A 10,213-nucleotide genomic window follows, 5' to 3' on the forward strand; every position below is an offset into this window, starting at 1 on the left:
GCTGTCTCGCTTGTGGATTTTCTTTCTCTTTGGGTGAAGGAATCGCCAAACAGCGCATCTAAGGCTTTCTTCTTACAAGGAGGTGACTCATTTGGAGCTACAATATAAGAAATATATTTCAAAATATAGTCATGTTTCTCATTAATACAAAACAACAACAATCTTTTATTGGTATCACATGAAACACACCTGTGGTCTCTTCATTGAATCCTGACAGCTTTGTGCTTGAGCTTCCCTCCTCTTCCTCCTGATTTCCCATTGCTTGCATCTATTGATGTAAGAATGTGTGAACTGTTCAAATTTCTGCTCTGTAATACTGCACACATAAATTTAGAGGAAGATAAAGAACAGATGAGATTTGAGAGAGGACAAATGAAAGGGGAGAAGAGAAAAGAGCAGAGGAAAGAGGAGAGAAGAGTTACCTGGTGGGACACTTCTGCCTCAAAAACCAGTTTTGTGTAGACCTGTTCTCTGTCCTCTTTTTCCAGGTAGGGCAGTTCTTTAAATCGCGGGTCCAACGCTGATGCTGTTTAAAGAACAAGAATATTGCATTCATTGCATTATTAAATTAAGTTGACCTGAAATTGCAAGTGATGACCACCTCCTCATACACAAAATAATCAGAAGATTAAACTTTAGTATGTTTAAAAGAAATGTGGCACAGTGATGATGTAAAGCCACCATGAACTAAGAATTGTATTGCAGATATCTTGTTTACTTTTCCATATGAAAAAACAACTCAAATTCAAACTTGAAAACGCAAAGGTGTGGCATTTTACAAATTAATACAGTCTAATAACCTAAAATATTAACCAAGTTGATTTTAATTAAGACTCCAAATTAATTACCTATGTTGAGAGCATCTTGGGTGCCTCTGTAGCGTGTGGAGAGGTCACTGGCCATCACCCTCTTAATCTCTGCAACCAGGGTTGAGTCGTCTTCGCATGGCTGTAGGTGTTTCAGCAGTTTTGCTTGAAGAGGAGCAATTACAGAGAGAGTTGGCTGGTCTTCTTCACACATCACAGTGGTTGCCATTTTGACAGGACCCATCAACTGAACAATGTCATCCATGTTGGCAATATCACTCTCACTCAGCGTGCCTACATCTGTGACCCCCTTTCGTAGATCCTTGGACATCAGAGTTGCCATTATAGCTGGCTGTTGTTCCAAAAAACGTTCAAGCATTTCGAATGAACTGTTCCATCTGGTGATTATGTCTTGGATCAGTTTATGTTTTGGTAAATCCATCAGAGTTTGTTTTTCCTGTAGGGCGTGACATGCAATCGGGCTGCGGTGAAAATATCCAGCAATTTTTCGCACTTTCCCCAACAACCTGGAATCACGGTCCACCCCCAAACCCTTCTGCGAGGCAAGGTTGAGTGTATGTGCGAAGCAGGTAATGTGTGGACTGAACTGGGCTTCTGCACCGGCCACAATCATATTCCTGGCGTTATCTGTGACGATGGCAGGATTCTTGTCGTAGATTTTCCACTCCATGCAGGCTTCACGCAGTAACGCGCCAATATTTTTACCAGTATGGGCTTCATTTAAAACTCTGGTTAGCAGAACAAAGGTCTTCATTTTCCACTCCGGATCAATGTGATGAGAGGTAATTGTCACATACCCTTGATTTGAGCATGACGTCCAGCCATCTGTCGTTATCGCTACTCGTTCAGCTTGAGAAAGCGACAGCTTCACATCATTCTTAGTACTTTCGTACAATGCAGGAATAACCTTTTCTGAGAAGTGTGGTCGGCTTGGTATTTTGTACCTTGGCTCCAATGTTTGAATCATTTCACGGAATCCCGGATTTTCAACCACACTGTAGGGTCGCATGTCTTTGCAGATAAACTTGGCAATTGTTGCCGTGATGTTTTTCGCCCGAACTGAGTTTTGGCCTAGTCTCTGACTAAACATTCAGGCGAGACCTGAGGCTTCTGCAGAGTTGACTTTACCTTTCGCTGCTGTAGCAGCGGGAACGCTGCAAGAGGTGCCTGGACGGTCGGTGTTGTGTGAAATCCCATGGCGCCTTAGTAGGTGGTTGGAGAGATTTGTCGTGTTGCCGTTGTACTTTACTTGACCTTTACATATCCTACAAACAGCGAGCAACTTATTTAGAACATCTCCGTCTTTGCAAAAGCCAAAGTGTTTCCACACACTGGACCGCAATGGTGGCTTGATAATTTCTCGCTCGTCGGCTTCTCCTCTGTAGTCCGCCATGCTATGTTTGGTTGTCTTTGCGCCTTTGCGCTGCTGTTGGCGCGATGACGTCACGGATAGGCAGACTGAATCGAGTAATGTTTAAAGCCTTTATCATTAAAAGTGCTAAGAAAAAACATCCATATAAAGTCTGACGTGCTTAAATCCAATGGGTTATTTCCTAGTATCGATACAATCGATTTATTACATTTTAAAACGATGTTAGATCGATATATGTTGTCCAAAAGGCCAACTCGCCGAGCACAGATCGATGTAGTTGGATCATAGGAATATAAATCGATACATCGATGTAGTAGATGGATCGTTACACCCCTAATATATATATATATATATATATATATATATAACTATAAAAAAAATATGCATATCCTATTTTCCATCATTATCAATTAATATGCGTAATAATGTCGGCAGTTCATGCGTAGGATTTTAACATATAACCCGGATTGCCATTGTATTACATTTCATTTATTGACAAGCAATTATTATCCTAGCAAATAATTCCCGAGGTCCATCCCATACCCCCCTCCCCCCTCCCCCCAACATCCCCACCCCCCCACAACAGATGCCGGACAAACACACACGCACATACTCACATACTCCAACACACTCAAACCCCCTCATCCACAATCCACCATAAAATCAGATACTCAACGGCTGTTACAGTGGGGGAAAAAAGTATTTAGTCAGCCACCAATTGTGCAAGTTCTCCCACTTAAAAAGATGAGAGAGGCCTGTAATTTTCATCATAGGTACACGTCAACTATGACAGACAAATTGAGAAAAGAAAATCCAGAAAATCACATTGTAGGATTTTTAATGAATTTATTTGCAAATTATGGTGGAAAATAAGTATTTGGTCACCTACAAACAAGCAAGATTTCTGGCTCTCACAGACCTGTAACTTCTTCTTTAAGAGGCTCCTCTGTCCTCCACTCGTTACCTGTATTAATGGCACCTGTTTGAACTTGTTATCAGTATAAAAGACACCTGTCCACAACCTCAAACAGTCACACTCCAAACTCCACTATAGCCAAGACCAAAGAGCTGTCAAAGGACACCAGAAACAAAATTGTAGACCTGCACCAGGCTGGGAAGACTGAATCTGCAATAGGTAAGCAGCTTGGTTTGAAGAAATCAACTGTGGGAGCAATTATTAGGAAATGGAAGACATACAAGACCACTGATAATCTCCCTCGATCTGGGGCTCCACGCAAGATCTCACCCCGTGGGGTCAAAATGATCACAAGAACGGTGAGCAAAAATCCCAGAACCACACGGGGGGACCTAGTGAATGACCTGCAGAGAGCTGGGACCAAAGTAACAAAGCCTACCATCAGTAACACACTACGCCGCCAGGGACTCAAATCCTGCAGTGCTAGACGTGTCCCCCTGCTTAAGCCAGTACATGTCCAGGCCCGTCTGAAGTTTGCTAGAGTGCATCCAGAAGAGGATTGGTAGAATGTCATATGGTCAGATGAAACCAAAATATAACTTTTTGGTAAAAACTCAACTCGTCGTGTTTGGAGGACAAAGAATGCTGAGTTGCATCCAAAGAACACCATACCTACTGTGAAGCATGGGAGTGAAAACATCATACTTTGGGGCTGTTTTTCTGCAAAGGGACCAGGACGACTGATCCGTGTAAAGGAAAGAATGAATGGGGCCATGTATCGTGAGATTTTGAGTGAAAACCTCCTTCCATCAGCAAGGGCATTGAAGATGAAACGTGGCTGGGTCTTTCAGCATGACAATGATCCCAAACACACCGCCCGGGCAACGAAGGAGTGGCTTCGTAAGAAGCATTTCAAGGTCCTGGAGTCTCCAGATCTCAACCCCATAGAAAATCTTTGGAGGGAGTTGAAAGTCTGTGTTGCCCAGCGACAGCCCCAAAACATCACTGCTCTAGAGGAGATCTGCATGGAGGAATGGGCCAAAATACCAGCAACAGTGTGTGAAAACCTTGTGAAGACTTACAGAAAACGTTTGACCTGTGTCATTGCCAACAAAGGGTATATAACAAAGTATTGAGAAACTTTTGTTATTGACCAAATACTTATTTTCCACCATAATTTGCAAATAAATTCATTAAAAATCCTACAATGTGATTTTCTGGATTTTTTTTCCTAATTTTGTCTGTCATAGTTGACGTGTACCTATGATGAAAATTACAGGCCTCTCTCATCTTTTTAAGTGGGGGAACTTGCACAATTGGTGGCTGACTAAATACTTTTTTTCCCGACTGTATATCCCAGAGCCCAGCTCAAGAAAGGACCTGATTTACGAGTGCACATACAGTTACAGCTGGTTGAGAAAGCATGCAGATTGAGCAGAAATTGACAACAATGTGAGATTTGATTAATCTACTTAATCTATGTCAAGTCCTAGGTGATGGAGATCAGATCCACCCTCTTCATCTGAGACACAAACACTCTGATCCCCTGTTGTAACCATTTTTCCCAAGCATCTCCGTGCAGTCAGACCTTTGATTATTTTCTGCCACCTGGGCCACAATGATAAACCCCCTCTCTGATTGTCAGAGTGTGATCCCCTCCCCATGGGTTACTGCAGCCAGTGTTGCCAGCACTGCCACTACCTGGGTGGGGGTACCCCACCGGAATCCCCACCGGCTAGGTAAAAGGTCGTCAAGGTTCTCATTAGCAGCTTTGAGAATTTCCTTGTATATAATGCTCTCCCATCAGGGGGCTCTGGCTTTGTAGGACCAACCCTGCCAGGCAGGCTCAGAATCTTGAGGGGGCGGTGTTACTCAAGTAGGTCTCTGACCGCATTTATTTATCTGTTTAGGCTGCATACTCACAGCAGGTCCATAAAAGAGATGGGAACTTCTCTTTGGTGTATGGGTCGCTCAGGTGGGTGTCCAGGATATAGGGTTAGGGATCATTCCGTCATGATAGGACAACAAAAAATTAGATTAGATGTATACCATATTTAAAAATGTATATCCCTCATCTACACAAAATTGAAAGCTCTCTCTCACTACCCCTGCTCATAGACCCCCGTCGGCTCTGGGATATGCAACCATTTCCCCTCTCACTCACTTAACGCCGCACCTTTCCAAACACAAAAATGCACACCACATGGTTGACTGCGGAAGAAATGGGCCGAGCGTGCAAACGCACCCGCATCCACACCTGCCGCAAGGGGGAAAGGACGCCAGAAAGAACACAGGACCAACCACAACAACCATCCGCCAAAACAACAACCGCTCGCCAAAAAAGCCATGTTCTAATTAGTTGTATTTAAAAATGTATTATTCTGCTTGTTATCTTTTCTTGTTATATCGTTTTATCTTTTTATAAAATACTATACTTACTATAAATGTTCTTTAATATTACAATCCCTATCATTGCTAGTATTGGGTGCTCCATTATTCGACTCCTCTATTACAACTTTTATAATAGCCATGGAGTAGTCTTTGTGTCTCTGAACATTTGGTTGTCGATATACAGTTTATCCACCACGAGTGCAACACGTTTCCCTTTTAATCTGTTTTCCTTGAAGATTGGATAGAGAACTTTGTGCCTTTCTGCAATCTCCCTCAGGAACTGATCATTCATGCCTATTTTCGTGCCAGCAAGTCTTTTCCCTAGGCTTTTCACCATTGCTTTATCCTTAAAAAATGCTAATTTGGCAACGATTGGGTGCTCATATTTCTGTCCTCTTTTTCCGAAACGGTGTACACGTTCGAGTTGGATTTTTTTTTTGACAGCCTCGAGTGGGATTTGAAGCGCTGTATGCAGGAAGTCCTTCATAATATTCTCTGTTATTTCTCCCTCCTTTTTCTGAATACCCGTAAGTACTAGATTTTCTCTCATCGATCTAGTTTGGATGTCTAGTAAGGCTTCTCTCAGAAGGTTGTTCTCCTTTTTAAGTTCCCTAATGTCCGTTTCCATCTTAGAGACTGTCACTTTTAATTTTTTGGTTTCTTTCTCCATTACCAATGCTTTTTCATCACTCATTTGAAGACTCGTTTTCAACTCTTTTACGTCCTTACTGACCAATTCTAGTATGCCCAATTTGTCATTTATCGACTTCAACAGGTCGCTTTCCACACTTACCAGACCCAGTGGTGAAAAGCATATATCATCTGTATCAGTCGACGAGTCACGTTTCCGGGAGATGAACTTGATTAAAGATGAACAGTACAGTATGCTCTGACTTCTAAACAGCTTCCACACAGATCTAGACATAGATGATGTGAACAAACTTGCTGCCTGTAAAGCTATGTTCATCTTTGATGGTCTAGATGAAAGCAGATTTCCATTGTATTTCCAGTACAATTAAATGGTGTCTGATGTAACACAGACATTGTCTGTAGATGTGCTGCTGACAAACCTCATCAAAGGGAATCTGCTTCCCTCTGCTCTTCTCTGGATAACTTCAAGACCAGCAGCAACCCATCATATCCCCCCTGAGTGTGTTGACCAGGTGACAGAGGTACGAGGGTTCAATGAGGATGAGATTCAGTGATGAGAACCTGGCCAGCAGAATTCTCTCACACATAAAGACATCAAGGAGCCTCCACATCATGTGCCACATGCCAGTCTTCTGTTGGATTTCTGCAATAGTCCTTGAGCACATGTTGAGTACAGACAAGAGAAAAGAGATGCCCAAGACACTGACTGAGATGTTCATACACGTCCTGCTCATTCAGACCAACCTGAAGAACCAGAAGTATCATGGAAGTGGCACAGGTCCTAATCCAGGCACTTGTCATCTCCCGTCTGGATTACTGCAACTCGCTGTTGGCTGGGCTCCCTGCCTGTGCCATTAAACCCCTACAACTCATCCAGAATGCCGCAGCCTGTCTGGTGTTCAACCTTCCCAAGTTCTCTCACGTCACCCCGCTCCTCCGCACACTCCACTGGCTTCCAGTTGAAGCTCGCATCTGCTACAAGACCATGGTGCTTGCCTACGGAGCTGTGAGGGGAATGGCACCTCCGTACCTTCAGGCTCTGATCAGTCCCTACACCCAAACGAGGGCATTGCATTCATCCACCTCTGGCCTGCTGGCTCCCCTACCTCTGCAGAAGCATAGTTCCCGCTCAGCCCAGTCAAAACTGTTCGCTGTTCTGGCACCCCAATGGTGGAACAAGCTCCCTCACGACGCCAGGACAGCGGAGTCACTCACCACCTTCCGGAGACATTTGAAACCCCACCTCTTTAAGGAATACCTGGGATAGGATAAAGTAATCCTTCTACCCCCCCCCCTTACCCCAACCCAAACCCCAACCCCCCCAAAAAAAAAACATTGTAAAGTGGTGATCCCACTGGCTATAAGGTGAATGCACCTATTTGTAAGTCGCTCTGGATAAGAGCGTCTGCTAAATGACGTAAATGTAAATGTAAGTGATGAGATAGATCAAGAGGAGCTCATGGAGTTGGATAAGGAAGCTCTTCTGAAGCTGGGGAAGCTGGCATTTGAACATCTGGAGAAGGGCAATCTCATGTTCTATGAAGAAGACCTGAAAGAGTGTTGTATTGATGTCAAAGAGGCCTCAGTGTACTCAGGAGTGTGCACAGAAATCTTTAAAGAAGAGTCTGTGTTGTCTCAGAGAATGGTGTACTGCTTTGTCCATCTGAGCATTCAGGAGTTTTTCTCTGCTGTCTATGTGTATCATTGTTACACAACCAATAACCTGAATGCACTGAAGTCCTTCTGGACTGGAGTTTCTTCTGAAGAGCTATCCTTGCAAGAGTTGCTGAAGAGTGCTGTTATTAAAGCCTTGGAGAGCAAGAATGGACATCTGGATCTTTTTGTCCGATTTCTTCATGGCCTCTCTCTGGAATCAAATCAGAAACTCCTACGAGGTCCGGTAAGACAGACAGAGAGCAGTCCAATTGTGTGTTGATGTGCCCCACTTCTTTTGTTAGCCAACAGTTATAGAATCTCTGTTCTGAGAGGATAGATGTTCTGCCTAAGATATCTAGAATAGCACACAATTGGTGGCGTTTTTGAGAATATAATAATACCTGTGAATTTAAAAGCGCATTGGATGAAATGATTTATACTTTTACTTTTGATACTTAAGTATATTTTAGCAATTACATTTACTTTTGATACTTAAGTATATATAAAACCAAATACTTTTAGACATTTACTCAAGTAGTATTTTACTGGGTGACTTTCACTTTTACTTGAGTTATTTTCTATTAAGGTGTCTTTACTTTTACTCAAGTATGACAATTGGGTACTTTTCCCACAACTGTGTACAGTATATCAGATTCATTGAGTATAATAGTCAACACCTTGAAATAATGCTCCCATGTACATTGTCAAAAGAAAATCAATCTGAAATGATGTGATTAAGAGGTGCAACCAGCACATGTACTATGGTTCTCAGATAGTTTGATGTATTTCATGAGCTGATATCCCTGACCTTGCATATCATTTGAAACTTCTGTGTAACTGTTGATGATCAATTTGATTAATTAACTTCATTGTGATATTTGTTATGAATAAAGTATGCATTTCTAGAACAAATTTACTTGCATCTCTCTTGACTTTAATTTTTTACATTGGATAAATGTAGAGACTCTGAGCTAGAACGTGGTATATCATACACTGCAGCTGAGGAACAATGGGAAAGTCATTCTGCTTTGAAAGTTGATAAACCTTTAAGAAAATGGCCCTTGAATGTTTTGGTACACCTACTGGAGAGCTCTTCTTTGTTTATACCCATTCCGCATCATTCACAACCTCTTAAACCTTACCCCAACCCATCTCTTTAAGGATTCACATGTGAGGCCATGTGTTAAACAGAGTAAGGTAGTGTAGTAAACAACCAAAGATTTCAATACTAAAAGTGGTGAAAGTAGTAGCAAAAATACACTATCTACTCCTTGGCCTATATCCTAATCTGACTTTGGTGAAGGTCATGTTGTTCTTCACATTACTCTGGTAAACACACACTATATCAAATTAAAAAAGTGTATTTGTCACATGTACAGGATACAGTGAAATGGTTACTTGCATATTTGCATAGTAGCAATATAAAAAATAGAAAGTGTCCAGATAAATGTTGTATAAATATTGTATAATTATTATATGATTCTTAGCCAGACACACTTGTCTAAATTGATGGGTTATGTGAAATAAATGCTATAACCACCCCCCAGCCACAGATAGCTACGTGAATGGGTCATTATTGTCTAGACGTGCACATGTTCATGAAATACAATAAATTACTGTAATCACCCCAGACACACCCGGCTAACTTGATGGGTAATATAATCATCTGGTGAAGTGAAGTATTTTGTTTAGACATGTAGCTAGCTAGATAGATAGCTAAATAATTAACATTATGGTGCTTGCAAGACAACTGGGAACTTGGAAAAATACAAGGTCAAATCATGACGTCAGTGATCTTCAGGTCGGAATGTTGGGGCTCTAGAAAGAGGCCAGAGTTCCCGAGTTGGAATTCCGAGTTGGATACCTTTATTTAACTAGGCAAGTCAATTAAGAACAAATTGTTATTTTCAATGACGGCTTACCAATAGGCAAAAGGGGCAAAAATAAATAAAACGTAGCACGAAACATACATCACGACAAGAAAGACATCACAACACTACATAAAGAGAGACCTAAGACAACAACACAACATGGCAGCAACACAACATGAGAACAACACAACATGGTAGCAACACAACATGGCAGAAGCACAACATGGCGCAAACATTGTTAGGCACAGACAACAGCAAGAAGGGCAAAAAGGTCAAGACAACAATACATCACACAAAGCAGCCACACGTGTCAGTAAGGGTGTCCACGATTGAGTCTTCGAATGTAGAGATGGAGATAAAACTGTCCAGTGTGAGTGGTTTTTTTTGCAGCTCGTTCCAGTCGCTAGCTGCAGCGAACTGAAAAGAGGAGCGACCCAGGGATGTGTGTGCTTTGGTGACCTTTAACAGAATGTGACTGGCAGAACCGGTGCTGTATGTGGAGGATGAGGGCTGCAGTAGGTATCTCAGA

General features: G+C 42.1%; 1 long non-coding RNA gene across 1 annotated transcript; it reads right to left on the reverse strand.

Moving 5' to 3' along the window:
• Window positions 1–241: 241 nt before the first annotated feature.
• On the reverse strand, window positions 242–1,285 carry LOC311103445. The gene is made up of 3 exons (XR_014610087.1): window positions 849–1,285; window positions 423–526; window positions 242–268 (listed from the first exon to the last, which is right to left on the reverse strand). It is a non-coding gene; the product is annotated as an uncharacterized lncRNA (long non-coding RNA).
• Window positions 1,286–10,213: the final 8,928 nt, after the last annotated feature.

Source organism: Coregonus lavaretus, assembly GCF_964263955.1.
Source record: "Coregonus lavaretus genome assembly, chromosome: 28".
Classification (NCBI taxonomy): domain Eukaryota; kingdom Metazoa; phylum Chordata; class Actinopteri; order Salmoniformes; family Salmonidae; genus Coregonus; species Coregonus lavaretus.